Source organism: Antechinus flavipes, chromosome 2 (assembly GCF_016432865.1).
Source record: "Antechinus flavipes isolate AdamAnt ecotype Samford, QLD, Australia chromosome 2, AdamAnt_v2, whole genome shotgun sequence".
Classification (NCBI taxonomy): domain Eukaryota; kingdom Metazoa; phylum Chordata; class Mammalia; order Dasyuromorphia; family Dasyuridae; genus Antechinus; species Antechinus flavipes.
The window spans coordinates 95992863-96014314 of NC_067399.1; positions in this window are offsets into that span (position 1 = coordinate 95992863).

A 21452-nucleotide genomic window follows, 5' to 3' on the forward strand; every position below is an offset into this window, starting at 1 on the left:
TCAGTCTACTACTAATTGTCTGAAGTGACATTTGAAATTGTATTTCTGCTAATTTTCAAGGTTTCTATCCATTTTACCACATAGGTACAAGTTTTGATGCTGAGAAGATAGGTTGCCTAAAGTCAAAATGAGGAGCCCTCCAACAATAGTTTTTAAAAGTTGGACATTTGGATCAGAAAAAAAATTTTCTTCGTTTGATAATTTAGTATAGGATGGATCTTGTTTGGAATTATATTTTATAGCATCTTCAAGTTTTGAGTGTGTGGATATGTGATAGACTCCTTTGGAAATAAGGTAAGACTTCTAGACCACTTCTTTTTATAATGCCCTCAAATGCATATAATAAAATATAAAAAATTACAAAACAAATCAATTATATTGAAATACAATTATCAAAATACTTTTTAAATTAAAAGACCCCAAGTTAAGAACTCCAGCAACTAAATTAGCATTGTACATATAATTTTCATATAGAACTTCTAGTAATTAGTCTCATTGCTTTAAATGTATACTCTATGTTTTGCATGTTTTGCAACATAAATTATTCCTTAATGTCCTGATACATATTAAATGACTTTATTTCCTGGTATCCAAGATCCTGCATATCACAGAGGCAGCTAGGTAGCTCTGTGCTTTCTAGAATCAGGATCTGAATTCATATTCAGTCTCAGATATTTCACTCCAGTACCTTTGCCAAGAAAACCCCAGATGGGATCCCGATAGCAAAATGCAGGCAAGTGCATACACACACACACACACACACTCCACACATATATCTGGGAAACTGCTTCTAAGTAAATCTAGCCTAAATAGCTCTGATATTTTTCAATTTATAAAGCATCCTTTATTTTACTTCTGAGGAAAATTCTAACTCCTTTCTCTTCTCTAAGTGAGCCTCACTTAGTGAGACAAGAGAGTTCTGGGCAAGGAACACTTTATGGATGTCAGAAGGAAGCAGCAGTGATCAGATGATGAAAGTTAAACATTAAGACAGTTCTGCCAGCTCCACCTTACAAGCATTCAGCAATAAGGAAGGTTTTCTGACACCTCATCCATCACCTCAAACCCCAAAGAGGAAGAAATTAAAATTAAATAAATAATATTGGAAAGACATGGTCATTGCCAGAGGCATTTTTCAGCTTGATTTTCAACTCCCTGCAGGCCAGCTTGCTGAGTTGTCAAAGCCAAAATAAACGAGAATTTTAAAAATACATAAATTCATTAATTAAAAACATAATATTGTTGCTTTAAATGGAGGTTTTTGGTTTTCTTCAAGATTCTAGAGGTCCTAATTTTCTATTTATTTAGGTAGATAAATAAACTTTATTTGTTGTTTTATTCAGGACTGGGGGGCATCTATCATATCTCCCTTCCTATAGGTCACTCAAAATCATTTCTCTGACTACTGATCTGTAAGTAGATGCAGCTTCTCAGGAAGTATTAATATAAGCTTGTAAAAGGGTCTTGGTAATCTTGCCCACCCAGATAAATGAAGAAGTTCCAGGGACATTCCACTCTTCTGAATTATCCCACCAAAGCAAAGTGAGTGGAGTTTCAATAGCAAATGGCAGCTAATTTGCAGTCTCCTCTTCCCATGAATCAACACCAGTCCCTAACATAGATCTGGATAGCAGGTAGTATAACACCATTAACCTATTTTTTCAGCAGTGTTTGTATTGAACGATTAACCCAGACTATTTGAATTCACTGACTTCACTATATCATGAAATACTACACTTTGAAATCTTACCTAGCCATAATTACTGAATGGGCTTTGCCTCAACCAAACTGAAACCTGTAAAAGACCTTAACTTATAAAGTCCAAGGTCTCCTACCACAACTAAGACTATCTCCAGTCATCCTGATCTATGGCTTGGGAGGAGAAAGTCAGGCTGGTGACTTTGTTCAGTTCAACCTCACTTCCACTCACTTGAATGTCACTGCATTACATCCTTGATATCCTAGTTATCTTCCAGAATGAGGGACAAAAAATAACCAATAGGACACATGAGAGATAAAAGAGAGTATACTCAGTCCTTGTGAAGGAGTTTTTCTCTTATTTGGTGAGATGGAATGAAATATAATAGAGCCATAAAAATAGGAGTTTTGGGGGAAATATGAGAGAAGTCTTCCATGGAGAAGCAGACTTAGAGATAGACTTTGAAGATGAATGTATGTAAATAAGAAGAGAGGCAATGCTAGGTTATTCCAGGCATAACTACCAGCCTGAGTACTTTGAGGTAGGAATGAGCTTTATATTTTTAAGGGACAGTAAGGATACTAGTCTTGTTGAAACAAAAATTTCATTTGGGAAAGAATGATAAGGTGGAGTAAAATTATAGAGAACCTCAAATGTCTAACTATCCAATTTAGATTTTATCTTCTAAACAAAGTGGAGTTTTTTAGGGTTTTTGATTAAATGAAGAATGTGATGATAAATTAAGAACTTTTAGTTGCTTTTCAACAATGAGGTGTTTCAGGCTAATTTCAATAGATTTATGATGGAGAGAGTCATCTACATCCAGAGAGAATATTATAGGGATTGAATACAAATCATTGTAATGTTCTAGTTAGCTTTTGGAGGTCTTTGGACCAGCCTTCGTTTCAGCTGAGTAATCACCACTAGAATAGCCAGGGATAAAGTCCAAATTCTTTATTATCTCCTTCACAGTCTGTCTCCTTTCTGGAGGCCCTTCAATGGGCCTTGTTCTCAGTGGAGAAATGAAGAAGGAAAGGCCAGCCACCAAGATGGTGGGAGATGTAGTGATGTTTCTCATCCAGTCCTTGTTAGCTCTTATATACTCCATTATAATTACATCATCACAGTGTCAATCTTGTAGAACAGGTGTCAGTCTTGTGGAACTAGTTAACACCTTGTTTCAAGTATGCTTCTCCAAAATTCTGGCTCTCTACAAATCATAATATAGAATTTTCACCTTTGTTGTTGTTGTTATTGTTTGAATTTTTTTTCCTTCTCATCTTTCCCCTTTTGATCTGATTTTTCTTGTGCATCATGATAAATATGAAAATATATTTAGAAGAATTGCACATGTTTAAGCTATATTGGATTACTTTCTATTTAGGGAAGGGGAAAGATAGGGAGAGAAGGAGAAAAAAATGGAACACAAGGTATTGGAAGATGGAATGTTAAAAACTATTTCTGCATGTATTTTGAAAAATAAAAAGGTATTATTACATTTTAAAAGAAGCTGAATTTAAGCTGAATATGAATGAATAACATTTGAAAGCACTGAATACTTTAAATAATCACTCATTGCTAAAAATTGTTCATCATTGGTCACAGGATGACCTTCAGATTTGAAAGAGATTTCCATGGACAAACCATAACTGAGTAAAATGCCTCCAGAATACACTAAATAAATAGTCATTTGCCTTTTTTGAAGACATTAAATGAGAGGCAAGTCACTATCATTCTAGGTAACTTGTTCCATTTTTAAGTTGCTGTTTAAAAAAGTACTCTTTCTTCTACCATCAAGCTAACATTTCCCTTTTGCATTTCTACTCATTGTTCCTAATTTTTTCCCTTTTAGAAGAGGGACAAACCAAATAACTATTCTATTTTCCCCACTGCAACCCTTCAAATATGGGTAGACAGTTATAAATCGATCTATCATAAACAATTATTAAGAACTTACCATATGCTAAGTACTGGGTAAAGTACTAAAAAGGATACAAGAAAGAAAGAAAGAAAGAAAGAAAGACAGAAAGATGGAAAAAAAGGAAAGAAATAAGGAAGGAAAGAAAGGAAGAAAGAAATAAAAAGAAAGAGAAAAAAGAAAGAAGAAAAGAAGGAAGGAAAGCAAGAAAGGAAGGAAGGAAGGAAGGAAAGAAAGAAGGAAGGAAGAAGGAAGGAAAGAAGAAAGAAAGAAAGAAAGAAAGAAAGAAAGAAAGAAAGAAAGAAGAAAGGAAGGAAGGAAAAAAAGCAAGAAGGAAAGAAAGAAGGAAAAAAAAGCAAGCAAAGCAAAGAAAAAAAAAAAACAGTCCTTGCCCTAAAGGACCTTACAATCTAATGTAGGAGATATAAATATATGCAAATGAATATATGCAAACCAAATCATTTACAGAATTAATAGCAAATGAAAAGAGGGAAGTCACTGAAATTAAAAGGGATTGGGGAAAGTTTTTAGAAGATAGGATTTTAGTTGAGATTTAAAAGAAGATGGGGGAAGGACAGTAGTAAAAGCAAAGGAGGGAGAGAATACAGGACAGCCAAAGAAATTCTGGAACCAAGAGATGGTATGTCTTGATCATGGAACAGCAAGGTTGATGTCATTGGATTAAAGAGTATGTATTGGGATTAAAATATAGGAAAACTGGAAAGACAGCAAAAGGATAGATTATGAAGAGCAAAACTGAGACAAATCTTTTCTAACTTAAGTTAGAAAAGTTAGACTCTCTCCATCATAAATCTATTGAAATTGGCCTGAATCACCTCATTGTTGAAAAGTAGCTTAAAGTTCTTAACGTATCATCACATTCTTCATTTAATCAGAAACCCTAAAAAACTCCACTTTGTTTAAAAGACAAAATCTACATTGGGTAGTTAGACATTTGCGGTTCTCTATAAGTTAAGTTCCTTCAAAGATCTGACCCAAATTCAAACTTCTTTTCCATGCTTATTGCCTTCTTCAGGAAATTCTTCTTTATCCATATCTTTCCTAAAGATGGTACTGGAAAATTGAAGATACTACTACAGATGTCCTCTGCCAATGTGCCACAGCACTATCCCCTCCTTATTCCCAAGTTATTTCACAGCAAAGCCTAATATTGTATTAGTTTTCTTGGTAACTATATCACACTGTCAGTATGTGTTAAGCTTATAGACCAGCAGGATTCCCAGACCTTTTCCAAATAACTTTCTATCTATAATTAATCCATCTTATTCTTTCTTTTTATTTATTTATTTGTTCATTCATTCATTTATTTATTTATTGCTGTATAGGTTTCTCACAAAAATTTACCCTAATTTTATGGTACTCTACTTTTAAAACTGACTCATCAATCCACACCTATATATATATATACTTTTTCTAGTCAGCTAGAAAATACAATTAATTCAAATCAAAGCTGTTTAATTAAATAGTATAATAAAAATGTAAAAACCAAACTTTTCCCAAAAAAAAACTAAGGCACATAAATCTCCCAGGTACATACACAATCAATAGAAAGAGTAGCTATAGGGAACAAATATAGGTAGGTCAACTAGAAGAACATCTGCAAAAGGAATTTATTGACCAAAGTATATACTGACCCAGTCAATTCATGCTTCTGATGTTGCATGGCCATTCATTTATGTCTTTTAATGATGTTGTTTCATATCTCCCATTGGACCTGACCCTTGTTTGTCTTATATGGCATGCAATCTCTTCTGAGCATGTGGATATGGTATAGAGCTTTTGTTAGGAATTACTGCCCATTGCATCCCTCTTTTTTTGTGAAAGAAAGAAAGAAAAAATAAAACCTAGCAGATTGCTTTTGCTTAGTTAGGCACCTAATAAGCATAGAAGGGATGATGTTAAAGAAGCAGGATAAAAGATGACAGAACCTTGAAAACGCAAATGCAAGCATACTCAGGATAATAGGAAAAGGTTTAGAAAATTATGTTAGGAATGAAATTGCCACTGACTTTGTAACAGCCATCATTGTACAAATCTTTTTTTTACTTCCATTATCTAAGACTGTTGCATGAGCAATGTATCACACAAGATTTACTAGGGGATACAGATATACAACAGAGAGGGGACATAAGCATATATACACAAACTCTCCTAAGTAACTAGACTATCCAGAATTGCATGATTTTCACACAAACAGGGTTCACTTGACATTCTTGCTTGTTTCTATCAAAACATGGAGATCTACTCTTATATCTACCAAATACCAAATTCTGAGGATCTTCATATTTCTATTCATTGCCTTCAGATTTTCCTCAGAATAAATGAAATCTTATTAGGGCTGTTAATGAAAGGCACTGCCTTCTTATTCACATCAACTCTCCTGTTTTCCAGATTTGAGTAAGAGAAAGAGGAAAGCTGATCTAATCATCTCTGAACTTGATCATGTAGAGGAGCTTGATAGAACAAAATATATTGATCTACCAAAAATGCAGTTCAGACCTCTATTACAAGGCTGACTCTTTATTCTGAATATGAATATGGATTATTTATCTTCCATTTGCAATCAAGTTTACAAAGTTTTTCTATTGATAAATTTCTAGGCCAGAAAAAAAAAAAGGAATCAAGATCAATCAATGAGCATTTATTAAGCACATATTATCTGTCAGGCTTTGTGCTAGGTATTTGGGACAAATAGAATAAATGAAGGTTTTATTTGCAAGGAATTTAAATTCTAATGAAGTAAAAATTACATATGTAAGTATACAAAGAATATGAAGAAAACAAATATAAAATAATTAATATAAGACAGTTTAGGAGAGAGGACAATAGCATTTGGATGGAGATCTCAGAAAAAGTTTCACATACAAGATAACACCTGATCTCGAGCTTAAAATTGTTGTCAAGAAGAAGAGGCGACGATAAATCAAGGGCGAGAGATTATAAAAATTGAATGTTGAGCATAAGAAACAGAAAGAAAGACAGTATGGCTGGATTTTAGAACACAGAAGGGAAAGTAATGTAAAATTAAGCTGCAGAGGTAGGTGGTATCAGGTGACAAAAAGTTTTAAAATATAAACAAATATATAAGAAAAGAATAATGTGACAGCTGCACCAAATTTCACTCTTGAACTGCTACTCTCTTACTCTGTGATTCCACATTAAGGGTTGACCTTAAAACAGAGCATTTATTGGCTAGCAAACTGATGGAAATAGGCAGCATTGGCCCTTGAGCTATAAATTTGCCAAACCCTGATATGGAGCAACCATTGCAAAGGACAATCCCAAACTTTGAATAGGCATTTGACTCAAGCAGAGTTCCATTGAAGATATCCCTTAATCAGCCCTTGAGTTATTAGGATGCCTAATTGTTTGGCTTTAAGATTTTTCTTATCTCTGAGTCCATGAAGGAAAAGGGATTATAGCTATTTCTCTTTCATAGGGAGATTAGAAACATGGTGGCTCAATTTGTCTGGTCCAACGAGGCTATACTCATATATAAAAGACACCCAAGGGATATGTCCATGAAGCACAAAGGAAAAGAATCTGAAGTGGATTTTCCAGTACAATTATCATCACTTAGGTCACTACAATTTTTATATTCTTCATGGCTTTATTAATTCACCAAGGTACTGTCATGAGTCTGTTCCTACTGGTTCACCCAGCATAAACAAACCAGAGATATTTCCTTATCCAACAATTAATTCTACTTCTGCTATCAATTATGTTTTAAGTTTCATACTTAGGCCCTATACCTACGCCAATGTCAAGAATGCCCTTCAAAAGAGGGAAACATGGAATCATCCCCATTTCTCCAAACCTACATTTTCACAAGATACCCCCACCCACCAAAAAATTATACAAATAACAACTTGAACTCAGCAATAAGCTGAGCCTATAAGAATTTAAATTGTCCAGTAATAACAATTTTAATTTATGAAATAAAGTTTTTAAATGCTTTCCTCACAATAATTTTATGAATGGGTTATAGAAACATAAATATTCCCATTTTACAGTGAAAAAAGTAAGGCTTAGAAAAGTTACATGATTGGTCTCAGAAAATACAACTGCTAAGTGTCAGAACCAGCATTTAAAGCTGAAACAATATCCAACACTTTTTCCACAATGTCAAATGTATAAACAGACAGGTCAAGAAAATATTTGTTTTAGGAAAAGCCAAATTTAGAGTACAGCAAATAGGTACAGCAGGCATTAGAAAGGTGCTTTGTTTTCATGCATAAGAAGGTAACTTAGGAGTGGTAGAGCTGCTGGGACCCAATTCACAACTGTCCCTCCACCATGATCTGAGTTGGCCAGGTATTTGTTCTTCTGAGAAAATTAACATTGAAACAAACATACTATAATGACTAATAATTCTCCTACTTCTTTAATAATTCACATTCCCAGAGTGATTTGAGGTTTGTAGAACATCATTATGTGACAAAGATGGTTTGAGTGTTATGATTTCCAACTTATTGATAAGGAAACTGATATTTATGGAGATTAAGTGGATTGTCCAGGGTCACATAACTATTGAAGTCAAGGAATTTCAAGTTGGAAGGACTTTGATAGAAATTAATCCAAACTCCTTATTAAAGGGATAAGAGATCAGGCACAGAGAAGTTAAGAGACTAGCATTACAAAAGTAGGAAAGGCCAGAGTTACTATTTGAACTTTGTCCATTGAATTACAGTCAGATGAAATATAACATCTTCTGATTCAAAGACTAATACATTGCCCTTTCCAGTTCTACTTCTAGTAATACTTTTGCATTTTTCCTATCCCTATGGAACTTGGCCTGGTTTTGCTTACTGCTGTTTGTTTCACTTGCCCTCAGGTGTCTCCCTAGTCTCACCTAACTCCTCTTATACTCTTATATTTATATTTCTTATACAATTAAAAAAAAACCCAAGTAGATGTTTATGAAATCATGAAAAGGTCTATACTATTAGCAGACTGCATATACAGTAGCTTATAATTTTCCTTGAACTCTCAGCATGAACCTATACTCCTGCTTACAATCAGTTTTTTGTTTGAAAAGAACCAAAGAATAATGAATAATATGAGATACAAAAGGGGAGAAAAAGAGGAAATCATGGAGAACAACCTCAATTTGTTTTTCTGGTTAAAAATGAAGCAAGATTCTCAATGAAGGGGGTTGAGGTGGGAAGAAGCCATGGGAGCCTTAAAGAGGGATGAAAAGGTTTGGAATGTGGAGGGTAAAATAGTGAGAAGTACAGAAGTATAGAAGGATTGTCTAAATCCAGAGAAAATTCAGTTTAGTTTGTGTAACCTTATTTTGTAATGGAATAATCTTCAAATTTGTCTCCTTCTGTATTCTGAAACTTCTTCCATCTTCAACTTAACTATCAAAATTATTTTCCTTAAGCAGTAGTCTGAATGTTACCTTCCCACTAAATAAATTATGTCTATTTATTGCCTCCACCATCAAATACAAAATTGTCTATTTGGTGTTCAAAACCCTTAATAATGTAATTATTACCTACCTTTCTAGCTCTCTTAAACAATACTACCAAAACATATTGTTTGATCCACTGATCTCCTTGCTGTTCATGGACAAGATACTCTATCTCTCAGCCCCTTGGCTTTTCTCTTGCTGAACCCCATACTTTGAATCCTCTCCCTCCTGACTTTCCAGACTTCTTTTAAATCTCATTTTTCTCAAGGAAGGCTTTTGTCAAATCTTCTTACTAGTCTTCCCTCTGTTAACTATTTTCTTTTTATCCTATATAGAGCTTATTTGTACATATTTGCTTGTTGTTTCTCCTGTTAGACAGTGAACACCTTGAAGGCAGGAATGATATTTTGCTTTTTTTTATATTCCTAGTGTTTGGTATAATTTCAGTTACATAGTAGGCACTCAATAAATATTTATTTACTGAGTAACTGACAGGTTATATTGCTAGGCTCCGGCAACAAATTGGATATAGGTGTGGGGTGAGATATAGTAAATAGTTGAAGATGACACCTGGGTTACAAGCCTGAGGCACTAGGAGTTTGGTGTTACTCTCTTAAATAAAAAGGAAGTTATTAGAGAGGAGGCATATAATGAAGTTTTGGACATCTTAATGTTTATTGGACATCCAGTCTGAAATATCTGAATGGTAAATGGAGATACAAGTTTGGAATAAGCAGAGAGGTTAAAGCAAGATAAATATATTTGAGAATTATCAGCATATAGATGGTAATTAAATCTATGGGATTTGCTGAGATCACCAAGTGAAATAGAGAGAAAAGAAACCTAGGTACTCCAACAACCAGAAGATGAGAATCTAAAAAAGGAGAAAAGAAGTAATAGTCAGGTAAGTGGGAAGAGAACCAGGAGAGAATGATGTCCTGAAAACCTAGAGAGAAAAGAATATCAGAGGAAATAGGCGATCAAAAATGTGAAAAGCTGCAGAGAAGACAAGAAAGAAAATTGAGAAAAAGCCATTGAATTTGATAATTGGATTTGGTTACTTTGTAGAAGAAAATTGCAGTATAATGTTGAGAGTAAAAGCCATATTATAGGAGATTGAGAAGAAAAAAATGGGGACATTTATTATATATAGCCTTTTCAAGTTTAGCCACAAAATCCATAAGATACATAGCATGATAGTGGAATGGAAAGATCAAGTGAAGTTCAAGAATGGGCAAAGATAAGAGCATATTTATAGTCATTAGGGATGTACTAGAAAAGAGGGAGAGAATGAAAAAAGTGATAGAGTAGGGATGATAGAGGGGGCAATCTGTTGGAGATGATGGATAGAATGGTATCTCTTGAATAGGTAGGGGGATTAACTCTGATCAGGAGAAAGGTCACCTGTTCATATGAAAGAATAGTTGAAGAGGAGATAGTGGTAGAAGATATCTGGGTCATATGAGCTAATGCGAGTAGAAGGGGAGAAATCACACTAATTGCCGCATTTTTACTGTGAAATGTAAGGCAATGCTCTTAAGCTGTTAAGTTAGAACAAGAGAGAGCTATGGGAGCTCTGAAGAGGATTTAGAAGGTTTTAAAAAGTCACAATAGAAACCGTATTTGTGAATTGATAAGTAGATATAGTAAAATTGCCTAGGAAGAGTGAGGGCTCAGTTGAAGTTGCATAACATGAATTTTTAATAGACTTGGCAGACCAATTGCATAATTTTCTTTATTTTCTTTTAATAGCATGTGTGTAAGAAAATTATCCAATTCTGAGCCTTGGATAGCATCTTAGAACACAAATAATATAATAAAGGGTCTAGGATTTTGAGAAAAAAATACAGTATAGGACATGTATTTAGTCCTATATTATGTCCTATAGGACATAGTTTAGTATTTAGTATGTAGAGTTCAATGTATTTGCCAAGGAGTCAAGACAATGGAAAAAGAAAAGAATAGCTATTATGGGAGAGATGCTCTGAGAGAGAATTGAGAAATTAAATAATATGAGACCAAAGTAAGGTTTGGTAAGGGAAGGCAGAAGAAGTAAATAGTCAATAGATCAGCTGAAGGACTTCACAATCTTTAACAAAGAGGTAGTGCATTTGTGTGGGATGGCAAGATTAGAAATCTGACATTCTTTGTGTGTGACTGGAAAAAGACTAATTAAATCATAGAAACTTGAATGGATTGAAGACCTGGATAGAGAGTTTTAGGGAAGAGTCATTTTATATGTTGGAATCCCCAAATATGAGGACAGGAATTAGACAAGAGAAAACTTTTAAGAAAGGTACTAAACTCATTCAAGAAGGTAGGGGAGTAACAGAGTTTTTGTAGACATCAGGTACCAGGATTTTGATTGGGTGGCAGACATGAATTGTATAAACCTCAAAGGAGATATTCCTGAGAAATGGAGATAGAAGGAGAGCCTGAAATTGACAGTGAGGAACAAGAAATATTTGACTTCTTTAAAACCATCATTGAACTGAGAGGAATGACTAAAGGTGTAGTCAGTATTGGAAAGGTTTCCAGGTTAAAAACTATTATTAAAAACATGGGAAGAAAAGCAATTTCCTAGATCATAATGGAAATGCTGGCTGTTCTTAATGAATTTTCCACTTATATCAAAGAGCATATAAAAAGAGCTAAATTCTACAAGGTTATTTATTTAATTTAATTTTATCTTAATCTATAAATGTCATTTGACTTGCCTTTACCCATATATTCATGTAAATATATATGCATATGTATATTGTATATATAGACATGTATTTATTTATATACATAAATACTTTCAAATCATTTGAATCATCAATAAAAATTTTATAGCATGAGATAAAATGTGAAAAAATATATATTTGTACTTAGTCCATTTATAAGACAGATGTATGTATATATATGTATGTGTATTCAAATATATACACTTATAAACAGTACTCTCATTTTTTCTTTTGCATAAAAATAAGTTTTAGAAGGAGAAATTGACTTATGGTTCTCTTAGAAACTACATAAAATTAATTTCAGATATGTGGGAGGCAGGAACTGAGGACAATTGCCCAAATGTTTGCTAAATAGGAGCTCATTTAAAAGCATTTAAAGAAAAGGAATGGCTCAGTGGTCATCTTAAATGGTTTCTTTTCCTATCAATGTTTAAATTATAGAATTCTGTCTCTAATTGTTCTAACAATCATAAAAAATTAGGCAATCAGGAAATATAATAGTTTACTATGCAATAATATGAATTGTGTTTGCAGAGACAATAGCAGTTTCATGCTTAATTACTAAATCTTTAAAGCATCATAGTTAGGCCAATTCCTAGAAAAAGGGAAGGGAAGGCAAAAGAATAATCTTTTCAATTACAATTGAAAAGTATAACAAGGAAGATATCTTTTACTGAAGGGGAGGATGATAGCAGATAAGGTAATATCATTGTATATATGCTTATGGGCTATGACAAAATGAGTGTTACAGAAGAACTTACTCTGACATGATAGGTCAATATTTTTATTTTTAAAATTTATTTCATTTTCAATTTATGAAACAAAGCAAGCATTTCTATAACTAGGATAATAACAATTAATAATATTATAGGATGAATGCACATGAAACTGCAAATCTATTACGTACAACTTGCTATTCCTTTTAATTATATGTCATAATGTAAATTTCTTTTTTCCCTTTTATCCCCCTTTATTCTCCTTCCCTCCCACAAGATATGGCTATCATTAAACCATCAGAGATATGAATTTTTTCTGATCAGTGCTTTTGCTGTATCCCATAAGTTTTCCGATATTATCCCATTATCATTCCTTCAGTGAAATTACTGTTTCTATGATTTCTTCTTTTACTTAATCATTCTTTAAGATTTGATAATTTAATCAAGTAGTTTTTAATCAACATTTCTGTGATCTTTTATTAAATATAATTTTATTGTATTGTGATCTATAAAAGATACTTTTAATATTTCTGCTTTTCTGCCTTTAATTGTAAAATTTTGATGTCTTAGTATATAGTCAATCAAGGTAAAGATATGATGAACTGATAAGGAAAAAAATATGTTCCTATTTACTTTCAGTTCTCTCCAGATATCTATTCTATCTAGCTTAACTAAAATGCTATTCATTTCCTTGACTTACTTATTTTTGGTTAGATTTATCTAGTTTTGAGAGAAGAACATTCAAGAACTCCACTATTATAGTACTACTATCAAACTCCACTTATAATTACAAACTCTCTTCATTTTAGTCTTGGCTACAGCCTTTTTTTAAGTTGAAGAATTTCTCACCAGTGTGGTAACTGACCTTGATGATGTTTTTGTCCTCCTTGAAAGCATCTGAAAGCAACAAAAAAGAAATATTAAATGAATTACAATTAATCTCCAAGAAAAATCAGATCTTCCATCAGCCAGCACTTTATCATCCATATGTGGAACTACTGATTTCAGCAAATGGAAAAAATTTTAATATTGTGGATAAGTTTGCTTATGTTGGGAGTATACTTTCCAGAGATATACACATTGATGATGAGATTGACACATGCATGCAAGAGCTAGATTAGTGTTTTTGAGACTCTGAAGAAAAATGCATGATGAAAGAAATATTAGACCAACTACTAAACTGAAAGTCTACAGAGTTTATTGAACTTCTATCATTGTTGTATGCTTGTTTAACCTGAACAGTATATCAGTTTGGTAGTCAGTCTAATATCTTTCATTCTATATTTCAGTACTTCAGGTCTCATTCTAATATATGTAAAGAACTGTGTCAAATTTATGAGTAAAAGTCATTCCCCAAATTGATAAATGATCAAAGGGTATGAATAGACAATTTTCAAGTGAAGAAATTAATGCCATCTAAAGTCATATGAAAAAATGCTCTAAATCACTATTGGTTATAGAAATGCAAATCAAAATAACTCTGAGATACCACCTCACACCTCTCAGATTGGCTAAGGTAACAGGAAAAGATAATGATAAATATTGGAGGGAATGTGGGAAAAGTGGAACACTAATTCATCGTTGATGGAGTTGTGAAATGACCCAACCATTCTGGAGAGCAGTCTGGAACTATGCCCAAAGGGCTATAAAACTGCGCATATCCTTTGACCCAGCAGTACCCTTATTGGTCTATATCCCAAGGAGATCATAAAGAAGCAAAAAAGAACCCACATGTACAAAAAATTTTGTTGCAATTCTTTTTGTGGTACCAAAGAAATGGAAAATGAATAGATGTTCATCAATTGGAGAACGTCTGAGCATATTGTGGTACAGTAAAATAATGGAATATTATTGTTCTATAAAAAATGATCAACAAGCTGGTTTTAGAAAGGCCTGGAAAGATTTCCATGAACTGATGCTGAGTAAAACAAGCAGAACTGGGAATACATTGTACACAGTAACAGGAAGAATATGCAATGATCAACAATCAAAGGTTTGGCTCTTCTCAATGGTCAGTAATCCAAAGCAATCCCAATAGACTTGGGACAGAAAATGCCATTTGCATCTAGAAAAATAACTATGGAGACTGAATGTAAATCAACACATGCTGTGTTCACTTCTTTTTTTGTTTGTTTGTTTTTTCTCTCCCATTGTTTTCCCTTTTGCTCTAATTTTTCTCTCCCAACATAACTCACAAAGCAATGTGTATTAAAATAAATAAATTTTAAAAAACCTTAAGGGAGTGAATAGAATTTTAAGAAAACTAAGGTATGACAGACTTTTGGAGAGAATTGAATTGGGATAGAAAGGAATATAAATTTTTCTGAGTGCTACGGCACTCACACAAAAATTGAATACATATTAGGGCCAAGGGAAAAAAAAAAAAAAAAAAACCTCACAATCAAATGCAAAAAGGCAGAAATAGTAGAGCACAGCCTTAAGTACTCCTTCAGCAATGATTATCTTAATAAACATAGTTCCAATAGACAAATGAAGAAATATGTTACTCATTTCCTGACAGAGAGGTGATAAATTCAAGATGTAGAATGAATCATGGATTTTTTAACCTGATCCTGGTTGTAATTTGGTTAACTTAATTATGTTTATTTGTTGCAAGAATTTTGTTTTTGTTTTTGTTTTTCAGTTGGAGGTGGGGTTGGAAGGGAGAAGTAGGATTTTTTTTCTATCCCCCTTATCTATTACTACATCAGTTATGATCAGATTTTTAAAAATCTGAAATTATCTCACTCTAACTCCTCCATCTTTATTATGAAATTTATTTTTAAAATCTATTTACGATTTAAAATCTGTCCATAGTAAGTATATTCCTATTATATTTGATCCACTGTTTTAGACCATCAATATCTTTTTAGATCCTCAGCCCAACATGATCCATTATGTTAGTCTTCACAGCTTTGTCAACTGTAAATTTTAATAAATAAATATACTATCTGTGCCTTTCTACATCATTGATAAAAATGTTAAACAACACAGGGCCAAACACAATTTCCTAAGGCAATTTGGCAGAGACACCCATCCAAGCTGACATCAAACTATTAATGATTGTATTCTTATCTTGATTTTTCAATCAATTCCAAACTCACCTAAGGATATTATTGTCTAACCCACATTCTCTGTCCTTTCTATAAGACTAACAAATGGGAAATGTGGGTAATTCAAGAGAAGGTGAATGAAAGGTTAAGAGCGGTTTTATAGATCTATAAAGACCTCCTTGGTTCACATCATTGCTGCTCCTAGGGAATGGAGTAAAAAATACATCAAATACGTCTTCTGTTTTTAAAAAATGGAGAAAAAGTAACAAAACAATTTTGAGGTTCCCTATGGTCATTCTTGTAAGTGTAGGTTCTTTTTAATAAAACAAAAAAATTAAAAATATTATTATTTATATTCTCAATGCATTATACTATTGGCAAGGCCCTTATTTTGATCTCTTCTCAGTCGCTAGCCCCAAATAAAAGCCATCTATCATAGCCCTGGAGTGGACTCAAATCAATGCCAATAAATTTTAAAAGGCAGCTGCTATGGTACAAGACGATTAATGTTTAAAGAGAAAACTAATACAACACAAAATTGCAACCTCTAGGGCAAATGTTAAAAGTATTCATATTGTAGTCCTTTGTTTAAAATGAAATTACTACATTTCCCAGAATCACAAGTTTGTTTTCATTAGGGAAAAAAATGTTATATTTTTCATTTAACAATTGCTTACTAAGCACGGACTATGGAAAACCCTGTTCACTAGATGCTGTGGGCATTATAATGATGTATAAGGCCACCAAGAAACTTAAATCTAATCAGGAAGATAAGACCTACATATCTTATTGTCTTATATGGTTAAATGAATAATAAAGGGTACTAAGTTATACTCTGATTTGGTCAGACCATATTTGGAGTATTTTGTGGAGGTCTTTTGCTAGGATATAGATAAGACTGAGAGTATCCAGAGAAAGCCTAATAGAATGAAGGGTCTTAAGATCATTATATGTGAAGCCTGATTTCCAAAAGAAATAAAAAGGCATGCTAAAACTGCAGAAGAGAAGATTTAGGAGGAATGTGATAAGTGTGTATCTATTTAAAAAACTGTCATATTGAGGAGGATTTCACTTGTCCTACTAGACTTGGAGGAGACCAGAAGGTGAAGAAAATAGAGACTGATTAAAGTTGGATTTAAAGAGAAAAATATCTCAATATCCGCCCCCCCCCCAAAAAAAAAAAAAAAAAGAAAAAATGAAAAACACAACAAAAACAAAAACTTACAAATAAGTAAGGTAATATTACTATGGAATGGGCTGTCCTGGAAGCTAGTGATTTCCACTATACTGTTGGTTGAGATTAGGAGATTATTTGTCAGATATGTCACAGAAGAGATTCTTTTGCAGGTGTGGATTATGCTAGATGGCTTAAAAGGCCCCTTCCAATTCTGAAATCTGATTTTAGATTTCTAAAATATATTTATTTTCTGTATCCTCTTTTGTCTTCAGCACTCTCACTTTTTTTTCCCCCTGAGGCAATTGGGGTTAAGTGCCCAGGGTCACAAAACTAGGAAGTGTTAAGTGTCTGAGATCAAATTTGAGCTCAGGTCCTCCTCACTTCAGGGCTGGTGCTCACCACCTGGCAGTCCCTACTATCTCACTCTTTAATGTTAATCAGATATACATAAAAAATTAAATCAGTTTTTCCTGACATCAACAATAGGTCTTTATTCACACAAAAACAGAATTCCTGCTTTATTTATTCTTGTCTGGGAGATATTCCTTCCACAGCTTCATCTCCTAAAACCATTCTCTTCTTTAAAGTGCTAGATAAGAAGCCTTCTACAACACATCCATCCCAAAATAGCCTTGTGTCATTTGTCTCTTTACCTATCAAAAGTTTTTCTTCTCAAATTTTCCCAAGTTTTTTTCATTCCAGATCTCTCCAGTAGCTTTATATATTATGTCTTTTTTATAATAACTTTGGTACATTTTTTACTATTCCTTTTAATTATATAGTTTTTCATTATAGGAACCATATTGTATTGCATATTGTATCTTCATTGGCTTATAAATAGAAGTCATTTAAAACTTGTGTGTGTGTGTGTATGTGTGTGTGTGTGTGTGTGTATTATGGTGGAGAAGGTGGAGAAGAAATAAAGTTTGTTTTCCTACTAATTACTGATTCTAAATAACAACAAAATCATGGAGAGACAAGGGAAGATTTTTACAATGAATTGAGGGTCCTATTGTTTTTACATGTCTCTTTTGCTGATGGTTATATCAGCCTTACAAGCAATTCAATTCTTAAGATTTTCTTTTTCTTTTTTCTTTTAAAATAAAACTCAGACCACTATCAGTAATGAGAGACCAAAGGTCTAGCTATTCTTGTTTCTTTATGTAATAACAGCTGATTAAAGAAGGCTTTGATCAATTTTCTGAATCCCCCAAGCAATCTGATGTGATTACAAGGCTAGGTAATTTGTCAAAAGGATACCTCCCATGGAGTTAGACCATCACCTTAGCCCCATGCTAAGAATCACAAGAAATTCTTCAGTTTAATACACAATTTCTAGAACTGTCTCCAAAATGATTAGTGACCAACAGCTAGGGGAAATATTGCTGCATCATTTTGCAGTCGTGAGTGACTCTTTGTGACCCCATTTGGCATTTTCTTGGCAAAGATACTGCAGTGATTTGCTATTTCTTTCTCCAGCTCATTTTACAGATGAAAAAATGGAGGTAAACAAGGTTAAGTGAATTGCCCAGGATCATACAACTAGCAAGTGTCTGAGACCAGATTTGAACTTTAAAAAAAAATCTTCCTGATTCAAATTCTACTGCTCAGTTTCCTGCACCTCCTAGGTGCCCCATGGGGAATGTACTCTCATCTAAGAACTGCTTTTTTCAGCCCTTCTCCTATAAATCCCCTAATACATAGTTTATAAATACTGTGGCAATGCAGCACAACCATTGGACTCCCATACTAAATTACAATTAAGTATAAATCCATCAATCAGGATTCATTAAGCACTTACTATGGGCCAAGCATGGTTGTTACTGTTCATTTTTCTTTCTTGAAGAAGACCATTGACTTCAAGAAGAAAATGTCTTGACTTGTACATGAATTTGATTTAAGTGAGGTTACATAAAGTCATCAGTCTCCACCATCTCCTCAAAGTTGTGTGTGGGCTAGGCTAAATGCCTATATAATATAAATTATACACTCACACACATACTGTACAATCAAAATAAAGACAATTATTCACCTTAAGCAGCTTATAGTCTAACGGGAAAGACAACACATAAAAAGGAAAGGGTGGAGTGGAAAGAGACAAATCTGACTTGCAACCTCCCTGAGGTTGTGGATATGGTTTGTTCTTGTTCTGGAAGAGGACCCTGACTTCAGGGAGGTGATCCATGACATGCAAAGGAATTGTTTTTAAGTGAGGGAAGCGATGGGCAGGGCCACCTGACTCACTTTCCCCTCCAGAGCCCTCTGGGTCCAGTGGCCAGATACAGATCAGGATGACTAGAGATAACCCAAGATGAAATGGGAGAGCTGAACTTTTTAAGCCAAAGTCTTCAATGCTGCACGATATGATGGAGGTGTGAAACTGTGTTCCCTTTTGATCTGTAAAATAAACACTCTGAAATTCTGTCCCCTTTGACTCCTGGTCTCCCAGGCTCTATGGAGTTTGTGAGGGAGCTTCTCAGGCTGGGCCTTTCCTAAGGCAAATCCCCCCATTGATGCAGACCCTTTTCAGGAAATTCCAAATTCCAGAATCCTTCAAAAAGTGATTTCCATTCAATTAGAGATCTAGGCCTGGGGACATTGGCTTTCTTTTCAACCTGAAACCTGAGCTTCAGATTTTCTATAAAAAATATTTCTAAACTCATTTCTTTGCAGAATATCCAAAGGAGCACACTTTGCCTCTTTGCCATAGCTGCCAGGACCTTGTCCACTGTGAAGACATTCTCTTCTCACTGCCAGCCTCCATTTCCCTAATAGGATTTTGCCACTAAAGAAGTCAGTTTTTCTAGTAAAGCTGACTTCTCATCCAACAATAAACTTCCATTTTTGCCATCTACAACTCTTTGGGTTCATGAATTCTTTCACGAAGGATCTGTGCCCACCAAAAGGAGATTTCTACAACTCTCTGACTGCCAATAGAACCCCATCAGCTGCACCTATTCAGTGATTAAGGCTGGGTAGCAATTGAGGCAAAGAATCTCTTTTTTTAACTAGAACAAAAAATCCTAACTCCATGAATGAAGGAATCTGGGAAGGAAAGACCCTCAGGTCATGACAGTCCCCCTATAGATTGCTAATTAATTGCTAAATGGAATTAAGAAACTAAACCTCCATGGCAGCAGGAAGTAAGGCTGCCGTTATACTTAAGAGTCAAACAGCACTGAAAGTACAGAGATGATTAACAATGTGAGAAATGGATGGGCATTTGTTTGGTTTCCATAGTTATGAAAATTTAGAGAAATGAAACAAATTAGAAATTGATGCTCACAAAGACATCAAAGAATAATCAGGTTATCTCTCCCCAAAGATTGTAAGAATAGAAGCTCTTTGGGGGCAGGAACTGGGTTTATATGGGGTAATAGCCAGAGATTTGAAAAGAATCTTTTGTTCTTTGCCCCTAGCTTTTGCTTCTGAAGATCTTTTGGGGACAGGGACTGAATTGAGTGGGAGGAAGTTTCCTCAGGGTTCTGCTTTGCTAAAATAACTGAAGAAGGAGCCACTTCCTCATTTGCTTCCCTAGAAGAAATGTCCCCCAGTTAAGCATTTGATAGCCACAGGCTTTTTTACCTCGTATTTTTCAAAACTTCTTCCTTATTTTTTAGCTCTAGGCAAAAACCTGCATGTGAGCTCTGAACCCCAGCCCAGGGGAAAAGGAGCTAGAGGAGTGGGAAGGGGAGATCTGTTAGGGAATGTGTGTGTGTCTCTCTCTCAAACCACTTTTTGTGTGTCAAAGACTACACATAAGAAAGAAACTGGGGACATTGGCTTTCTTTTCAACCTGAAACCTGAGCTTCAGATTTTCTATTAAAAATATTTCTAAACTCATTTCTTTGCAGAATATCCAAAGTAGCATGCTTTGCCTCTTTGCCATAGCTGCCAGGACCTTACCCGCTGTGAAGACATTCTCTTCTCACTGCCAGCCTCCATTTCCCTAATAGGATTTTGCCACTAAAGAAGTCAGTTTTTCTAGTAAAGCTGACTTCTCATCCAACAATAAACTTCCATTTTTGCCACCTAAAACTCTTCGGGTTCATGAATTCTTTCACGAAGAACCTGTGCCTACCGAAAGGAGATTTCTCATAAGAAAGAAACTTTTTCATGTACTCATATTCAAAGTCCTGATAGTGTCAGTGGTCACTGCCATCCCACACATCAAGGAGCACAGAGGCAGATGGTGTGGGATTGCGGTTAGGATGGAAAGAAGATAATGTGGGGAAAAAGATGGGCAGAGAAGGGGTATAGAGAATCACTTGTGGCATACAGTTAGTGGTAGTGCAGAGAGTTGAGGTGTGAGAATCCCCTTTTGGTTGGTGTTGGTTCAACATGAAAGAATTCACAAACCTGAAATATTAGAGGCAAAAAAGGAAATTTTATTGTTGGCACTGCAGAAGCCAGCTTTGCCAAAAAGACTGACTTCCTCAGTGGCAAGCCCTGGCAGAGAAATAAACAGAGGTGTTAACACAAGTTTTGGAAGCACTATTATCCAGTTGTAGGAAGAAATAAAAACAGTGTACAGCTGAGCATTCTTTTAAACATTTTTTCCTGAATAAATTGGTTTGGGGTCATGAGCTAGAGATAGAAAATGATCTTTTTAGAGTTAGGGTCTCAGCTCAAATCTCAACAGGCCCTTAGCCGTAAGTAACATTTATAATGCATGATCTATTTAGTTTGTTTTTCACTTCTCCATTTATCTTAATTTTAATAAAAT